The sequence below is a fragment of the Pezoporus occidentalis genome, unplaced genomic scaffold (genome assembly GCF_034315485.1).
Source record: "Pezoporus occidentalis ecotype Australia unplaced genomic scaffold, CSIRO_AGI_Poc_V1 ctg25, whole genome shotgun sequence".
Taxonomy (NCBI): domain Eukaryota; kingdom Metazoa; phylum Chordata; class Aves; order Psittaciformes; family Psittacidae; genus Pezoporus; species Pezoporus occidentalis.
In genome coordinates, this window is record NW_026914394.1 from 2,111,106 (window position 1) to 2,131,312 (window position 20,207).

Here is a 20,207-nt window from a genome sequence, read left to right on the forward strand (position 1 = left end):
TTGTTCCCATTTTGTTTCCAGTTCAAACGTGTCTTTCTCCTTCCTTCTCACTTCCCACAGGAGAGGCTCACAAGGCCTACGGAGATGAAGCACGCTGGAAACCACTGCAGCCCTCCTGGTTACAAAACAAAAATAACAATACCAATAAAAGAGAATAAAGTAAACCCTGGAATGGCTGTGGCTAACCAGCCACTGAAACCTGAGGTTGCGCTTCACTGAGCCATGGTAGAAAAAAAACCCAGCTACTGCAAGTGCTAAACAACTCCATATCCACCCTGCCTTCCTCCAGCATCCTTGTCCCACATCCCCATTCACAAAAGAGGAGCAGCAGATTATTAGCCCTGGGGATGTTTGTTTTCATTGGGGTTTTCTTTTGCTTGTAAAGCCCTAGCCCACTGTGTTATGAGGTTCTGTGCAGTGTTGTGGTTACTCCCCTCAAAGCCATCTGTGGATGGAGCAATGCTTTTCCAGCCTGCACACACACATATGCTCACAGAGATTGTCAACATGCTCCCATCCTGGCTGTAGATGATCACAGAATCATAGAATAGTTAGGGTTGGAAAGCACCTTAAGATCATCAAGTTCCAACCCCCCTGCCATGGGGAGGGACACCTCACACTAAACCATGATGCTCATATACTACTGGTTTCAAGATGAAAGTCTGTATCAACTCCTAAAGGATACACTGGGTATGGACAAGCATTGCCCAAACCTCCAAAGGGCCACTCCAGTGACTGTACCTGGAGGGATAAATCCACTATAAGCAACTATGTCCCCATCCAGGATCCAAATACGAACACTTTGTCTTGTGGAGTAGTAATTCCTTGACACCAGTTAAATTGCAAATAACTGAAGTGCAATTTTGGGCACCTGAAGGCACTCATACGTCAGAAGAGGAGACTTCAAGGTTAAAGTCTCAGCTTAGGGAAGCACTGAACATCCTCACCTCCTGCAGACTCACTGCACAAGTGAATCCTACTTAGAAGAAGCAATGGCCACAGAATAAGGCCATAGGAAAGTTAAGCTATCATGATTTAATAGATGGTTTTTGGTTGCGCACTTGCATGTATGGCCAGGATCTCTCCAGTGGAAGATGGTCTGAGGCTTTATTAGAGTTACTGATGTGTGTGAGAAAACCTGGCTCTCTCAGCAGCAGTGCCACCTGCACGATACTGTCACAGCATCACCTCTTTCTCCATTTCACTTGGGTTTCATGAGCTTTTGCACCATTTCCATTAACTATGCACATCTGTTCTCCTGGGGAGACTTCGGTATTCCAGACTTCCCTGACTTTAATATTTATTACCAAGGACAGCAAAGCACTGATCCTGCCATAGCGATGAGATTCATCTTGGGACTTGGTGCAATTCCCACCAGCACACAGGAGACCCTCTCAACACCCTTCAGTGCTCCAGACAAGCACACCTCTTGTTCATCTTCCCTCACAAGGGCCTGCAGCTCCCATGGTGGCTTGTTTCAGGTACTAACCTCCAGTCATACCCACTCTTGCCCATATCATTGTATACTGGGATAAAGACTATAGCAGCAGCCTCTTCCTCCCCACCCAAGACAGGTTTTGTAAGAGTCCTTCTACTGGCCGCAGGTCTTGCAAGACCCTCTGAACTATAAAAAAAGAGATGTTTCAACAGACAGTAAGCGAAAGTGAACCAGATCTGGAGAGGAAAATGCATTCTTCAGGAGTGCAATAAAACATACATTGACTAGGGAACTATTTTGCCTTGGGTTGGAAGACTTGCGAACACTTACACAGCCTACAGGGCATTGCTTACATATCATAAACCTTAGTGGTTCTCTATAAACAGCATGTGCACGTATGTAACCCTGTAAATAACTATGCACAACTGAGTACAGACTGTAGGTTAGATACTTAAATACAGTCTTAGAAGTCCTTAGAACAACAGGTTGAACCAGATGGTGGTGTAGTCCCCAGGAGAACCTAATGCAGTAATGTACAACTTCTGGCAGAAGAAGCAAGTTCTAAGAGAAGGATAAATCTCTTGTATTTAGGCATAATGACTTGGCCTTAACTTTCCTTTCTCAAGTGAACAGCCTAAGTAATATTTATTTTGTGAGGTAACCTTCTTGTTTCCTCTCACAAACCTAGGTTTAGGACTGCTATTTTCACTACATTCTCCCGGATTGCCTTCTCCAGTGGGTCATCCTCCTTCATTTAGAAGCCCCGGTCCTGGTGGTGGCTGCATATCCCTATGATCACCCATAAAATATGCATCATTTAGCCTCACAGTTGTCCCTTCGAGCCACAACATCCATTTGTTGTCTTCTTGCTAACTCCTATTGAGAGTTTGTGAGAAGAAACTCAAGTCCCTTCCCACCCAGCTTGAGATGGTTCTGTATCCCAAGAACATTTCCTTCTGTATTGGTTTGGGCAGTCCTGTCATCACCTTATTTATGCCTTTCCTTTGATTCCTGGTATGAGGGGAAAGACCCAGCCTATTTTATGTTGTCTCCTGCCCAAATCTACTCAATGAATTTTGTCATTCTAAGGAAAAATTACAAGTGACATGTTGGAAGGAGTTCCTGCAAATGCAGTCTCTACATCTAAGCTTTCACATATCTAGCAAATAAGAAACAATTTGTGCTTCTATGTCTGCTATCTAGAAACTTGAGAAACTTGGAACATGTCATATGTTGTATGGATCTATGTAAATGATCTTTAAATTACTAACACTTCAAAATTTAAATAAATATAGACTATTTACTGAAGCGTTTCAATGGAAGAAGTAAAATTATTTCAAACACTTCACTGTGAAGGTCTCAGAAAAAATTATTGAACATTTTTATTGCTCAGACTGAGACATCTTAATCACATGTTGAGTTTTCAAAATTCTCCACAATTACTTTTGTCAGAAGAAAAGGAGAATCTAGCGTTCCAAAAATCATGTTTGAATTAAAGCTATTCTTCTTCCATTTCACCCAGGATATGAAAAGAACTTTTCCTTTGGAGTTCACCCCCAGATTATTTGATTTTCAGTGCTCGCAGCAATCCAGCAACAAATTACTTGCCTTAGTTCCAACTAACTCAATTCATTGGAAGCAATATTAAAGAGATATAATTCTAGTTCTAAATTCAAACTAACTTTCTCCAAAACTTCAAAGACCACAGGAAAAAAATGTTATGCATTGTAAACACAAAGATTTTAATCTCTGCCGTCACCCCTGTTTGCGTGGCTAAACAGACACAGAGATGCTTAGAGAATCTCAGTATCTGTTTAAAAGTCATAAAGCTAAAGCAAACTAAAAACCCCACATTTTTTTTACCTTCTTATGCATCTCTGTAGCCAGGCTCTAGGACCAGGGGCATGCCCTTGAAAGCTTTTACTGCTCATACTAATCACATCAAAAGCCAGTATATCACAAAGTAGCAAGAGATGCAGTACAATGAAGGTGTTGCACATACATTAAAACTGCTAAGCCTTTTTCCCAAAGTATTTTATTAAGTGTATCCTATGACATAATTGATGAGGTAATAATAAAAAGTGGCAAGTTCTGGACAGTGTTTTACACAGCAAGATGTGTTTTCAAGTGATGGATGCCCCACTGAGGATGATCAAGGGCACCACTGGGCTGTGGTACCACTGCAGTCTCACCAAGCTCACTTTCTAAGGACCGCAGTGCTGTTTTACTAGGTTTTAGGGATCCCTAGCTCAGACTTACACTGATCAAACTGAAATCTGTAAACTTCCCTTCTGGTGCAGCTCAGTGCTACAGCATGCACTCAAGAAAAATGAATGCCTTCTTCTTCGATCCACAGCTACTGGGAGGTATTTCGACATGGGTAAAGTTTGGAAACACATGTGCCCTAATAGACTCTCTGCGGCCCTGTTCAACAGCCACAAAGCTGCTGAATTTCACATCACGTTATTTGCAAACATGGAAAAAAGGTCTCCTGCCAACCTTCCTAGTGTTCCTTGTAAAACACGTCTGATTTCCACTGACAGCATCGCAGCCTGCTGACAATAATCAACACCTCCACCACAGTCCAAGGGAGCACTTGTGTGAATGCGCATCATGCCCCCAGGCTTTGCTGCATCAAACTGAGAAGCCATCTAGACCTTCCAGACATGGTGCTGTCCTAACTTCCCTCCCAGCAGCAAACTGTGGCTGGACTTGATCCAGCCCTGCAGAACAGCACAAGACCCTTAGCTCATTCTTTGCTGCTTAAAACACCTAAATCCACTGCAGTTCTTTAACAAAAATTAACTGTAGGTTTCCAGTTCTTAAATCCTTGGAACCTCCAGACTGCCCCACACCTTCTCCCAGTGCTATACTGAAATATGTGACTAAACACATCTATGTAGAAAGAAACTGAAGAAAGGAAAGTTCACAATGCAGTCAAACTCTGGGACGTCTTATTTCACCTGTTCAGATTCCTTTCCCAGTACTGCATACACCAGTAACTCCTGATGACTCCTATGGACATGGAAGTGATTTCCAGCATTTGAGAAGAAGGCATAAAGGTAACCTCTCTGCACTTGCTCCTGGCGCCACTTCCTTCTACTTGGGATATCCCTCAGCCACTGATGGCACCTGCTCAGAACCAAGTCCCCAGCCAGTGTTCTCAGGGCTAGCAGAAATAAGGCTGGTGCGTTATGCCAACCAATACAGAGGATCTGACACTTCTTTGAACTTTATTTCAATTCCATATTGGAAGTACAAAGTGATTTAAAAGAAAATCAAAGTTGAGCTTTGGAAGCAGCTGGTACATACGCCATGAACAATCTCATACCCCATAGTCACCTACATGGCATCTCTTCGCAGGCAGTGTAGTAAAATTTAGCAAGCTCTCCATCTTCACTCTGCCTCTGAATGCAAGAGCAATTCATAATGCCTATGCACGCTTCAGGTTTTGTTTAGGCCCTTGACATCTGCTTGCTCAAAACCAGCTTTGGCACAGACCTCCTCTACAGCGAATCTATTTACACTTATGAAAACATGTTGTTTGTTGTTATGGTGCATTGCAAGTATAATTCAGAAATATTCACAGGGAAAAAAGAGAGTGAGTTAGGTCTGGTTTTCTGGCATCCAGTCCATCCAGGCTCTCTCTTGTCCCCTTTTTTTAACCACAAGGTTTTCCTAAGCAGGTTTATCTTGATGGAGAATTGTACAGGCACATACACACACACAGAGCCTGCAGACATGCAAAAATACTCAGTAACTGCAGCATCTTTAGAAGGTCTCTTTTCTTTAACCACAGCACAAAAAGCATACATCAGCAAACAAGGAAAGTTAACATCAAGGAGTAAAACAAGAAAGGCCAGGCAAACTCCGCAGTAATTTTCTTTTGACATTTATGCTCTAATAGATTCCAGAGCCTCATAATTTCTAGGCAGACTGAAATGGCCATTTGACAGATTTGCACCCTGATGAAAAAGACATCTACTTCAGAGGAAAAACGCAAAATAAAAGCAAACAACCTTCTCCACACACAACATGCAAAATAAAGACTGAATACACCAAACCCCACTCACAACCACCTACAGCTCTCCCCAGGCTACAGGGTTGTTAACTGAAGAGGAGAATTTTGCCAGGAGGTTGGCTCCTTTTCTTTTCATAGCATTAATTCCTGGGCTCCCTTTGACTTGGAGGTGAGAGGCTGCCCATACACCAAATCCATGCCTGTTACAGGTGCAAACACATCACCTAGTTCATGCTGGACCAAAGCAATGGCACACTCCAGCACACAGTCAGGTGGCATCTGCACAGTGCATTAATTCACATGCTTCAGGTCAGATATAAACTTCAGTGGTTTGTGCATGTATGCCAAGACTTACATACTCATGCTAGACTCATGCATTAGGCTATGCTGCCTTGCTTCTGGTCAGGGAAACCTCATATGTGTGTAAATCAGCTCTTAACTGGAGAGGTGTTGAGCTCCCAAGCCTGGAAGCACAGATTTCCAAACTCTCAGGATTTCAGGTCAGAACTCAGCTTCCTCCTGCTCAAGGCAGAATCGTCTCTACAGAAACCGGAATTGATGCCAACCCTCTCAAGACAGTTTCACTGTGGATCCCCATCAACTTCTGCTGCAGTAAACTGCTGACAGCCCATTCAGTGACTGAAATGACTTCTTAATGAGCATAAACCTCCCCAGGTTGGCCTTCTTCCCCTCTCCCTTAGTGCATGCTCCCCTTGGCAGAGCAGCTCAGCAACAGGAGTGGCACAGAGAAATGCAAAGGCACAACTGACTTTTAAGCCTTTGAGCACTGGCTGGCACTTGTGCCCTCTGAAACACCCCTGGATAAGTACCAGGGCAGGGTGCCTGTCCTCTGCCAAACGACTTGCAGTGATTTCTTTGGATCTCAGGCAGGCATTCTGTATTAATCCTGACTGTGCCACATCAGCACTCTGCATCAGGAGAAGCTTTTATTTTCCAGAGCTGCCAATCTGGTATTTTTCCATTCTTTATAAATTCATTTTTTTTTCCATAAACAAAAAAATAACAAAGGAAAGAAGATGACGAACTATAAGGAGATTTAGTCCTGAAACTTCTGGCTGCTCTTCCCTTCCTAGTGAGGGATCAAGACATACTGCTACAGCTTCATTCAGCAAGGTCTTATGGAAATCTCATTTTGATACTAAAACGATGTTTCCAAATGTATGTTTTGCTCATTGAAGAATTCACCCTCATTTATCTCTCCTATTGGACAGAAAAGGAATGATAAATTATTCCAGCCCAGAAAGCAAATAGCCAGTGACAAAAAATAGTAAAATAAAAGGAGCAGATAACCACTTGCTTTTCACTTATCTGGCTAAACACTTCAAAATAGCTTCTTATTGCGTAAAAGATGCGTGGCTCAGCTTTGGATGGCTGCATCTCCATGGCAATAGTCAAGAGAGATGGCAGCCGGAACTGTACAGCCTCCTTCTGTACTCACAGTTTCACTGCAGACTTGATAACCAAGTGGTGTTAGGTGGCCCTTCTGTTTTTCAAGTGCTGGTTAAAGCTGGAATTGTCTTTCCTTTGGATGAAGCCAGTAACCAAGGATACAAATACAAATCCAGGAAGTACTTCAAAACTTCATTAGAATAAAACTGGCATAAGCAATGCCAACTGGGGGCTAAAGAGCTTTTTCAGGCTATTGGCCAGACAAATGGACTTGCAGAAGGTGGTGCAAGCACCTCCAAAAGCAAATCCGTGCTTTTTGTTTTGCAAATAACTTTCCAGCAAGCACAGAGAATACTCTTCACGTCTGAGCGCTGGCTGACATATCCTGTGAGGGGGTATGATGTGATTTGGCAGTGTAGATGAAAAAAGATACCAGCAGAAGGGAAATCAGGACAAGGGATTTATAATGGAGACTGGCAAGTTCCAGGGACTCAGTTTTTAATGACATGATTTTAAAGAAATTCCATACTGGATATCATAAGATCACAGAAATGCTGGTTGGAAGCAATCTCTAAAAGCCTTCAGTCCAAACTTCCACTCATAGCAAGACTATTTCTGACAGTAGTTCAGGTCAACCAACGCTTTGTCTAGCCAAGAATGGAAAGCCTCCAAGGACAGAGATACCATTATGGTTTGGGTAACCAGGAGTGCTTCCAGTGCTGTTCCCCCCTCCTCCTTTCCTTATGTCCAGTGTAAACCTCCCAAGCTGTGATTTGTTATTGCTCACTGTTCTGTCATGTGGCATTCTATAGTTTGACACTGACATCTTTGTAACTGCCCTTCAAATAGCAATAGGAGGCTATCTGATCACCCCTGCAGCTCCACTGCACCAGTCTAAACCAATCTCCATCCCTCACCCCTCTCCAAATAGCCTGCTGAAGGCTCTTGAATATCTTAGCTGCAAATGCAGATAGTACTGAGCAGCACCCCATGTAACAGCCCTTGGGTAGAGCTTGGTATGGCCACATGCATCTTCTCTTCAAACCCCCTTTCAACCTAGCTAATTTCATGCCCCAGGGACCTTCCTAAAGCTACGGCTCTACTGCTTAATGAATAACATCTTACATGGAAAAGGAAGTTCTCTTTGTTATTTTTTCAGTCCAGTCTTGTTTTCCTTGAATATTCCTAGGGCTTGGAGCAAGGAGGCTGAGCAGACCTTTGCTACACTTCACCTTTTACTTTACTTCACCCCAGCATATATATTTCACTGCATTTCATCATCGCTTCCCTCGCTCATCTACGATAAGCATCAGTAAAATAAACATTTATTTAATGCAAATGTCTGAAACATTTTGGCTTTTGGGGTTTTGGTTTTTTTTTCTTTGTTTTTAATTCATTGCATCCTTTTGATATTAAGCAGAAACAGCAGATTACTCATGACTGCTGGAAAGGGGACGTGCCACCCTGAAAACCAGGCTGACTTAGTGGCTCAGAGCTGACTCAGGGAGAAAACCCACCTCAGAAACCTCACCGTTTGTTCCTCTGGCATTCTTCCTGGCAATCCCCCCACTCAGAGACTGATCACGCCTTTGCTTGAATAGCTGGTGACATAAGGCAAGCACACAGCCCAGGCGGTGGTGGCTCTAGGCCAGGAGAAGTCACACATGCAGGCAAAACCAACTCAAGTGATTTCAAGAGAAAAGAAGGGGTAGCAGAATGCGTTACCCCTTAAGAATAGCACAAGTGTCTGCTTCAAAACAAGTCAAGGCTCCTCCTTAAAGGTGCATAATGATTTCAAGTAATAATTTTATTTAGGATGAGATCTCTGTTCCTTACTTAGGGTGGGAGAACGGAGCAGCAAGCAGAAGAAAGGAATGTGGGATTCTGGTCTGGGCTCTCTCACTAACAGAGCCAATTTTTGCAAGTCACTAACTTTGGTTTCTTCTAAAACTAACTCTTTATTCAGCAGTCTTGATGCTCCTTAGAGGACATCCCTTAATATTGTACCCTCTACAGGAAGTCTCAATTCAGAACGTGATACTGCTGCTAATCAAGGTAATTCTGAGGATGGCAATATCTTCACTGTTTGTAAATGCTGAAGATCTGCCCCTGTCCTGTCCTACTTATGAGTTTGAGGCTAATTGCTTTTGGATGAAGAGAGAAAGTACTGCCTTCATTATCACTTTTAGTTATGCTTGCAATTATTCACATTCAAGTTCTGGGTTTGATTCTCTATGATATGATGACTTAAAGTATCAAGTAATTTATCTGCATCTTTCATGCACTAAGAATACCATAAGTTAGCTGCACAGGGATCATCAGAGGTGGGACTGATTTTATCTGATTTCAGCTATCTGACAATTAACTGCCTTATCTCTCCAGTTTAGCTCTTTCCATCATACTGAGCCAGAAGAGATGGGAGCATCCAGAGAAAGATGGCCAGAGACATCTGAGACAGCTGAGCTGCCCTCCAAATGTGTTCGTGTTGTCCCCTGGTGAAAAAGTGAGCCTGCATGTTGAGATACCAAATCCTGAGATCGGTAACATAGGATGAGATGACTATCACATTAGTCTGATTCAAAGCCTAATGATATAGATGAGGAAATTCCTGTCGAATGCCAGGGATCAGGCTCCACCCTGCAACAGGATTATTAACTAGTACGTGGAGCTGTTCCTGGGTCTGCTCCAAAGCCCACTGGAGTCAACAATGTCTCACTAACCAATATTAACAGGCTTTGGACTAGGCTTTGCTGGCGTATCAACAGCATACTAGTGCAGTATCTTTTACATTAAACATGTCTGGGTTTGTTCCAAGCTCAAGACGCAGCGAACAAAATAACTTTACCCCTTAGAAAATGAACCCAAATGAGCCCCCCAGCCCGAGCAGGGTCTGGCTCTTGTTTTCTCTTCTCTCTTACCAAATAACCACCACCAGTGCTGTGGAATGGAATTTATTTGGAAGACAACTGCTCAAAATCAAATTAATTACTCCCACTCTCTTCACTTACAAACGCATACCCTTAATAGTTACTCCAAGCAGTTTGGATTTCACTATGATAGAGAGCCACTGGCAAATGAGGACTCTTTTCTGCTATATTGTTACATAGCAAATGTGATCTATTCCTTTAGCATCATTTCTTATTTTAATGTAGCATTATTTTTCCTAGGGAGATGTCTTTTTCTTTTCATTGAGAGGTAATGAAAACCACTGTGTTTAATGTGGTGTAGAATTGTTTGATTTAAACAATAGACCCAGTTCTACATTCACTAAATATTTATTGGGAAAATGATAGTAAGTGAGTTAGAGAAGCCATACGTGAACTGAAGATGAGTTGACTGATTTTCCTATTGGCTAAACCCAAGTGGACAATGTTGCTTTTGTTACACTGCTTTCCCAATCCCCATGTTTATCTTACACATGGTCCCACATTCAGAAACAAATGGGCTTTCTTAATGGAAGCAATTACAGGCTGTCAGCTGAGCTGCCATAGAAGGCTGCATACATTCTCTTAGCACAATTGGGAAGCAGGCTGTGGTGCTTCAAAAGCATTTCTGGCAGTCAGACCTTCCTGGCGGTAAAGTGGGTACCACAGCTCAGTGTACTGGTGGCTAGTGGCTCCTTTTAGCTGCATGCCATGGATTGCTGCCTCCTCCAAAGCAGCAGTCTCCAGTAGATAACCCAGCATCTCCCGCTAATGTGTAGCATGACCAGCCTACCAAAGACTCATGAAAGTGCTGTCTCAGGAGGTGGCTGAGAGAGACTGGACTTGTTTTTAGGGCCGTGGGGAAAAGACTCTGTTGAGCATCACTATTGTGTCTTTTTAATCCATTGAGAGTCTTTAAAATACAGAAAGCAAAGCAGCAGTATTTTAGAAGAAGAGGTATAGCATACATGCTGGGCTGCATCAAAAGGAGCAGGGCCAGCCGGTGATTCTCCCCTTCACCCCACCTGCAGTACTGCCTCCGGCTCTGGGGCACCCAACACAAGAGGGACATGGACATGCTCGCGTGGGTCCAGAGGAGGCCACGAAGATGCTCACAGGGCTGGAGCACCTCTGCTATGGAGACAAGCTGAGAGAGCTAGGCTTGTGCAGCCTGGAGAAGAGATGACTCCCTAGGAGACCTTGTAAGAGTCTTCTAGTGCCTAAATGGGGTCTACAAGACATCTGGAGAGGTGATTTTGACAAGGGCCTGTAGTGAGAGGACAAGAGGGAATGGCTTAAAACTGACAGAGGGGAGATTTAGATTAGATATTAGGCAGAAGTTCTTCCCTCTGAGGGTGCTGAGGTGCTGGCACAGGTTGCCCAGAGAAGCTGTGGCTGCCCCATCCCTGGCAGTGTTCAAGGCCAGGTTGGATGGGGCTTGGAGCAGCCTGCTCTAGTGGAAGGTGTCCCTGCCCATGGCAGGGGGTTGGAGCTGGATGAGCTTTAAGGTCCCTTCCAACCCAAACCATTCTATGACTCAATGATTCTACGACTCTCTCAGCTTCCCAGCAGTCAATGAACCTGTCATGTACAGCAACATAAACCTGCCGTGATCCTCCCACCACCAAGAACCAGGAGAGGTCGGTGCTGGAGGAGAAGCGTCCGTCAGGTTTGAGTTTGCGCAGCACCACTCACTCCATACACCCTTCCTCACTGCGTCCAGCAGCAAAATGTGCAAAGAAAACTGCCACCCCTCCCACACAGAGGGATGTGAGGGAATTTAATGGCTGTCACTGGCTGATCAAAGGCTCTCAGTGAGACTGACTCGGTGCCGAGTGAAGTCAATGCAAAGCCCTCCCATAGACTCCAGTGGGCTGTGGATGAGACGCTATATTCACAGGCTATTATTATTCTAATTGATTTATATGAATGCCATGTGTGCTAAAACAATACAAAAGAGCAGAGCATTCTGAAAATAAATAAATCTTAATTACATCTTTTCCAAGTAACACATCACAAATTTCTGGTAATCTGAAAAACTGCTGGTCCAGATGGCCGCTCACTCCCTCTCCCTTGTGTCAGTCTCACTCCACACAATATTTGGGGTGCAACTAGAGGGGAATTACTGCATTATTCACTGTCCCGCTCCACAAATATATCTGTTTTTGCTTTACTTCCCTTTTCTCCCAGTGCTTTTCCCCCCTCCCTGAATCACTGGAATAATTTAATCAAGACAGCAAAGAAGCCAGATGTTTCTGTTGTAAAGACAAGCTCAGTACCTGTAAGCCATGGAGGGGGCTTAATAAACATGAAGTGCCTATCCTTTAAAACGTTCCAGAGTTTTGTATTCACTTTTCATTTTGAAATGCATCAGACCTCGTCAAAGATGTTGTTACCTTTCATCATCATAATGCTCCTATCAAAGCAGGAACTCATCAAATCTATTCAGTAACAAAGCTACTAATCCCAACCTTTTCTTCCAAGACTTCTTTTTTTATCCATGTAATTTCATAGCATCAGGATGTCCTGCCACAGTTTAAGCAAGCAAGCGAGCCAAAAATTCCAAGGGATATAGCTTTTTCTAAGTATGCTTTACACCGGCTTGCCAGTTACAAAAAGATCAATTGATTTCTAGCCATTGAAAAATAAAATAAAATTAAAGGAAAAGAAACCAGAAACAACACATAATTCCAAAACCAGTCACCGTTTTAGGGATCTGTAAGAACTTTGCCAGACCAACATTCTCATAGAATAGCAAAAACACATGGAACTTTAGTATAATAAAGATGAATAAATAGCAGCTTCACGACAGACACTGTTGAATGGCTTGAACCTTCCCCTGCATTGCTGGCCAGCCAGCAGATACTAAGAATATTTTGCTGTCTGCACTGCTTTGGATGTGTATTACCCAACTAAAGAATCCAGTTGCTGCTTCCAAACCAAGTCGTGCTTCCTAGGACAAACATCTGTATTTTTCATTGCAGGCACCGCAAGGTCTATCTCCAACCTCACCCCATATCCTTACATACAGGATGAAAGTTAAGATGGAAAGACTTCAGAGCATTTAACTTCATACACCTGTGCATTACATGTGCATTAAAAAGGTAATCCCACGCTGACTGCTGCCCAGAAGGACATCCCCAGCTTTAGTTTTCTGCCATCTAAAACAAAACTGACCCTATCCGACCACCCTCACCAAATTCCTGAACAAGAGCCTACACTCTCCCTGTAAATAAGATACCTGTAAGAGTTGTCATTCAACCTACAGATACAAGTTCCACCACACCACCCTTCAGGGAGACATCCTTGGTCCTCTAGGTTGGACTGATTCGCATGCACAGGCTAGCCTGGGTGGGTGTCCTCATCTACTGGGTCTCCCTATAGGTCTACACACCCAGTGTAGGACCAAGCCTTCCACATTTCTCCAACAAAGCATTCACATGACATAGCCTTCCCTTTCGTCCTAACACTCTTCAATCTCATGTTTGAGTCCTGATGGTACCTTCTTTTCCGAGCTTGACATACACAGTTATTCTGGCACGCATCCCTCCTGACTGTTACAAATCCCATCATTTAGATGATCTCGCACCTATCTCTATTTTGTTATCTTTTTCTCTTTGGTTACTGAACCCAAACTATTTGTCTTCACCTCCAGGATTCTTTAAGGACAACGTCTTTCTATAGATAATCTCTCATTTGATATCAAAGGGTTAACTTACATTTCCAGTTGATCTAGGATGCCTTCCTCACCCTTGGCTACATGTTCAAAGAAAGTCACCCACTCAATCTCCTGTTCCAAGAGCCTACACCTCATTGCCTTTGGTGACTCTGCCTTAAACTCTCCGTCACCTAAATAAAACTGGTGAGAGGTTTGGCTGCCAGGATACCAAAAGCAGTGGCAAAGTCCACTTTCCTGCCCTTTTTCTGCATGCACTCATCACCTTGGGGGACACTCAGATAGAAGACATACATGGTGAGGACTGCCTTTTTCATTTACAAATACTTCTACGTATTTGTGATGGATGCTGCTGACTTCTAAATCTGAATTTACAATTCTTCTTCTATTCATCACACTTCTGTTGTCCAATCAAAACACAAGGTTGGCATCAGATGATTGAAGTAACTAATTACAAATTAATAAAGAATGAAAAGTGTGTGCTAACAGTTTATAAATTAACCTGCGGCATGGCCTGCAGTGCCATAAATTGCCCACTGAATAGTTATGAGGAGAATTAATGTCATTACAATAAAGGATTTTTCGTAATAAATAATTTGACCAGATTAAGACAAGTTATGTCTGGGCATTTATTACATCAAATACACTCATTTAGAAAGCAGACATCCAAAACCGCTTCATAATTTGCAGTGTGGCAGAGAGGAGTTAGTGATTATCCATCCAAACAAAACAATTTCCTCTAGCAAAAGAGGGAATTTATTAGACAGGAGAATTTGGAGAGCTCTTGTGCATTGATAACATGTATTAGTTTCATCTTTCCTAAACACACAAAGTCTCAAAAATCAGTCTTATGCAGTAAATTTCAGAGGATGAGATATCTGGTTTTTAAAGACACATTCTGGGTATTCAAGGATTTCATTTACTTAGACTGTCAACTCTAATGCTCGATTATGGACAAGATACGTTTGACAGGACCCCTGTAAACTTCAATATATTCTTTAATTCTTTTTTGAGGTACATGAAAAAATATATATCTTTAAGCATATTACAATGATCTTAAGAGGATGCGAACAACAAAAGAAGACTGTTTACTGCCTGTCTGTACCATTGTGTTTTCCAAACGAAAAACACAAAACGTGGAGCAAAAAGCAGTATGAAAATACTACTAGAGAGTGATAAACGCCTGTGTTTAAACTTGCTTGCCTGTGAGGGGTGACTGAACACAGCGAGATAAAAGCAAGAGGGGACCAGCTGGAAAGAAACCCAATGAGAGTAGAATGAAATTGAATGAGATAGAATAGAACTAGCTTTTGTAGACTCGATCTGAGAAACACGGCATGGGTGAGAAGATAAATACGCGAAAAGGCTGCCAATTTTCTAAGCAGCAGAACTAGCAAAATTGTTTAAAATATTAACATCCTGTGTGTTGTATTTTTAAAATCAGGCATTATCAGTTCTAAGAAACCAGAGTAAATAAAAATGTTTGCTTGATTCATTCCAGGAATTTTAAACCCCCAGTTTTGAGAAAACTCGCTAGCAAGGCAGGAAAGAGACCATACAACAACTGCCCTATCAGTGATGTAATCATCTTTCTGTATTCCCAGACTGCCATAAAATGTTATGAGAAAATACACAGAATCATAGAACAGTTCGGGTTGGAAAGGACCTTAAGATCATCCAGTTCCAACCCCCCTGCCATGGGCAGGGACACCTCACACCAAACCATGTCACCCAAGGCCCTGTCCAACCTGGTCTTGAGCACTGCCAGGGATGGAGCATTCACAGCTTCCTTGGACATCCTAAATTTTTGGGTGGATCTAGGTGGTAACACGAAGGTGGGCTCCGTCAGTGGGAATACATGCTTAGGATCCTAAAAGCACTCATATTACTAACCCAAACCTTCCCTGCAAATGTTAGACACGAGGTTGTCCTATCCTCATGGTAGCTTTAGTGAAACACCAAGTAAGATAAGACAGCGCTCATGGGCAATAAGGCTGGGAACCTTCCTCAGAGACCATGCACTTCCCTTGGCAGGGCTTATTTTAGCTTGAATGGCAGCTAAGCCATTATGATCTCGGCCCATAATTGCCTCAGCAATTCATTAACACAAATGAATAATAAGAACAAGGTATGTAGCAATTAAAATCAGCATCTTGTGAGCTTGGTGGCAGTACCCCAGATTTTAGAAATACTGGTGATGCGACTTCCTATTTAATGTAATTTCTATAAGCATGGTAACCTCCCCTTCTCTTCTTTCAAATATACACCATCCTTTAGATCTTTGCCTTGTGAAAGTCCAGGGGAGTTTCTTCCCTTCATCTTCTTTAGGCCCTCAACTTGGCAAGGGAAAACACTCTGAGCACACACCAAAAAAGTGCATTTGGGAAGAATCCCGAGTTATTTTCTTAAAAGAAGAAAACTGCAAAGCACAGGACAGGAAATCATGTGCTCATGGGTGGTTTCCTCCTCCAAAGCAGCTTATATGCTGCAGCTGAGACAACAGAGGCACTGGAGTTTCCCCAGATCCCTCAAATAGGGTTTCACAGCACCAAGAGAGCTGAAGCTGGAGGTAAAGATGTTTTTTCAAGGTGTGTCCACTGAAGGTGGAAGAATTCAGGGCTCTTCCCCATAAGCCAGAGCTGGTTTTCTCCATGGGATGTGCTACTGCTTGCTCTCAGCTTTCAGAAGTGATAAGTCTGCTTTCAGTAGGCCATTTGACGTGTTTTCATTCTCTGTGGTTTCCTCACAGAAACCAGACACAAAGCCAGTGATGGATAGCCCCATACCAGAAGGCTATTTCAGCAGCCTACACGGTGATGCCGTACAGAGAGGAGGACACTCGGCCCATGAAGTCAAACACAGCGCTCAAGATTGATCTCTTCTGGAACTCCTGTCTGATGCACTGACCATTAAGTTATGCAAACATGTTAATTCGCAACACAGAATAAAGAAACTGCCACCTAACTCTCCAGGAATGTTTAATTTGGGGCCCAGCAGGGAAAAGACTTTCTGTTAACATGAACATTTTGTTAGTTTTAGCAACAGGGAATGTAAACTACAATGGAAAAAGTAACGTATGACTATTGAGAAGGAAGCTCACGGTTAAAATTTGTGTCCCCCAATAAATCAAAATGTCTCTGAAGGGTTTGCCACGTAGGCACACAGACTTTAAGACCTATTTTATTTTTCTGCAAAGGTCTGAAGTGTGCCAGGAGGATTATTTGTGGTCTGCTGTGCTCTAAGCCCACATCTCCAAAGTAAGCAGGAGCTCTTACTGAACAGGAATTTGGCACCTAAGTATCTTGGTTAGATGGGGGCCCCTGCTCACAACCCACTATGGTGTTGTACCTATTGGCAGGTAGTCCAGAAGCCCAGGCAGAAAACAATACCTGCTCAGAAGAGCTGGTAATTTAAAGAGTGGATGAAAGGAAGCGTTTGCAGTTCCTTGGGGCTGCACTCAGACTGCTAAAGGTGGGCCAAGATGATGCAGGAATTCCCAAAGGTCATATGGAGAGTCTGTGGCAGACCTTGGAAATACTCAGAGATGTTTCGTCACCTTTTTCCTTACATTCCTTCCTTTCTCTGGCTCAATGACTGGGAACACTTGCCACTTATAAAGTTCTTATCCCTAAAAACAGTGGCTGTATCGTATGATCACAGCTCTTAACCTGGCATCTAATTGGAGCCTCCAAGAGGAGCAGCAACAGAGGGAACACAGAGACAGGAGGGATGCTAAGTCCACACAGCAGAGCTACCAGGACATCCATCACACCTTTACCTTTCAGTGAGGACAACCCACTGCCCACCATGTGCTTCTCAAATCACACGCAACGACTTCTGCAGTCACAGAATGATTTGCCAGTGTGCCTCCAGTGCCCCAGTGCCTCCTTTCACTTCCCAGAATCAAGTGGCAACAAAGAGCTCATCCATCCCACTCTCTGGATTAGCACCCTGTTGCAGAGGCCAAGTGCTGATCCCTGCCCAGGCTGGACTCAGTCCCATTCTCAGGTCTCTTTGCCCCACCTCAGAAGCACACTGCCAGCACAGCCCTCAGCATTCCCCTTACACAACCAACTGAGGTGAGAGGGGCTTTCCCTTCTCTCTTCCAAAATTGCCAAGTGCTAGATCAAAGGAGAAGCAAATTAGTCAATCACACTGCTAATGGAGCAGCAGTATGTCAGCTTCCCAGCACAACCGTGTGCACGCTGCCAGCTAACCGCAGGTGTAACCTACTTCTACAAGCAGAGCTATCCATCATCCCTGACATAAACCATTGAGCTGGGACAAAAAGGCCCCCTCTACCTAGCTCGGAGTTTCTAGAGCAGCCTGTTGTGATAGATTCAGGCTGGATGTGAGGAAGAAATTCTTTACAATGAGGGTGGTGAGACACTGGCACAGATTGCCCAGGGAGGTGGTGGTGGATGTGCCATCCCTGGAGACATTCAAGGCCAGGCTGGATGTGGTTCTGGGCAACCTGGTCTTGTTGAGCATGTCCCTGCTCATTGCAGGGGCGTGGGCTAGATGAGCTTTGAAGGTCCTTTCCAACCCAAACTATCTTATGATTCTATGATTTAGACATGATGCCGAACACCACGTTTGTTGGCTCAGTCCTGACTGGGCCCTGGAGAGGAAGGTGGAGCACGCAGCAGTCACCGGTGTGTGCCCAGCACAGTTCAGATACCCCATGGTGCAGCAACATGGGCAGACAGCATGGCAATCCCACTGCTCGATGTTATCACATATATACTATGAACAGTGCTTGGCATCCTTGCCCCATTTCCCATATTACCTGGATTTCTGGCTTTATTAGGAGCGATGACAACCATGCTGTCATGTGGGGCAGTTGCTCCAGGCAGCGGTGCAGCAGATGAGTCCTGGCACTGCCACTGCTGCTCAAGCCCCATGACCATGTATCAATCAGGGTGTGAATTCCACATGCCTGTGCATACCTCTCCAGCCAAAAATACCCTCCTCCCTCTCCTGTTGTCTCCTTCTAAAGCTTGATGAGTTGGTTTTGGTCAAAATCATTTTGTTATTTCTCTTCCCTGCGTGCGAACATAGAAATGAAGTGATGTGAAGGGGCAGGAAATTCTTCTGGTTTACGTCTTCGGTGTTCGGCTGGATGTGCAAAGTGGGTGAGAAGGAAGTTAATCGCAGTGGTTTTGAGGTTTTGAGACTATGGGGAACAGACTAAACTGCTTCCTGACCCCGATTTACATTAGGAGTTGAATCTAATGGTACAAATCTCTGTAGTGACGAACCACTTTTGCAGCTACACCAACAATCAATTTGGCATCTCCTTTCTTCAGCTGCTTTTGTAGCAAAGACAGTAACAAAACAGACATCTTCTTTTAATAAACAGATCCAACTCCTTGTTATTACACCATAGCCAGCCCCAGGATGCTATCAAAACAGTGCAAAATGTGTTGCTAGCAGCAGGCACACCATCTCCAGCCCTGCGCTGTCAAACACCCTTCTTCAGAGGCAGCAAAGAGCACAAAACCACTTTTGATCAGTCCCACTGTCCCCAGCTCACATTGGCATGCCTAAAAATAAGCATGTTGCAGCCTGACATGTAATTCTAGCTCTTTGGCACCCAGCACTGTTTTCACAGGGTGGAGGCAGGAGGCCAAGGCGACAGGATCTGCTACCAGTCCATCCTCCTGCAGCTTCCTAGCAGTGGGATGAGCTTCCTAGGTCGTCTTTCACTACACAAAGATGAGCAGTAATTTCTAGCTCTCTGCTTGCACTCAGCATGAGTTAAAACAACCCTTCCTAATCTTCACTCACTGTTGGAAGAGCAGCACAGTTGTGCTGAGGCTAAGCAAGCCCCTTGGAATTGCTCTCTGGTGAGGATGTGCCCCTGCTCCTCCTGAACCTCATGCTTCGCTGGGCACTTAGAGAACAGCTCCCAGTGCCTGAAACAGGTATGCAAGAAACAGAATCCCCTGTGGCCCCTCGTTCTTTTACAAGCCAGTGCTGCTGATGGATGCTCAGGTAGTTGCTTCCTGCAGAGCACAGCTCGGGTGGCAGAGTTCATGTCTCGAGAGCAGAGCAGCATAAAAAATGAGAAGTCTCCTACAAACAGGCCTCTGCTGCGTGACACCAATTGCTCTCGGCCAAGAATTATTGTGAGTGGAAAGCTCAAGTGGAGTTTGGTTCAAGCTTAATGAATGATGTTCATTTTCCAGCACATTGTTTTGGCTGATAAATCACAGCTTCATGCACCATTAGCATGTAACGATTGGAATATTTAATCAAAGGCCAGCTTTTTGTATCGTTTACCTTTGAGAAACCAGATTTGCTCTCTGGAACAGTTTTGAACCATTACGCATGCTTATCAGCAAAAACATCTTTGTTTTATGTCAAGTGAAGCAATATTTAAAGCCCTTACAGCCAAGCAAGGTTTGGGAAAAAACGAGAGGCTCACTTAGCTTGACAAATGCAAAAGGATTTGTGATGTTATTTGAAAGGATTGCAGGAAACTCAAAGAAAAATAAGAAGAATACACAATTACGCATTTACAATTGATTATTATAAATGCTCGTTTGTTTGGGGCTTGGGGCTTGGATAGAGTAGAATCAAGATCCTTTTGTTGTAGACGGTGTTGTGTTGTATTGAGAAGGGGGTTGTTTGCTTGCTTGTTTTGCTCAGAGGATGCCTCTCTGACACTGGCCACCCCGTCTGAGTGATCAGGTTGGATCAGATGTGGATGGGTTCACCCAGTCTGTACCATCA

The 20,207-nt window shown here is 43.7% G+C and overlaps 1 protein-coding gene across 3 annotated transcripts in view; it reads right to left on the minus strand.

Annotated features, from left to right (window-relative positions):
- TRABD2B (TraB domain containing 2B) overlaps positions 1-20,207 on the minus strand; it is a 290,727-nt gene that overhangs the window by 191,612 nt on the left and 78,908 nt on the right. The gene's annotated exons all lie outside the window — the stretch shown is intronic.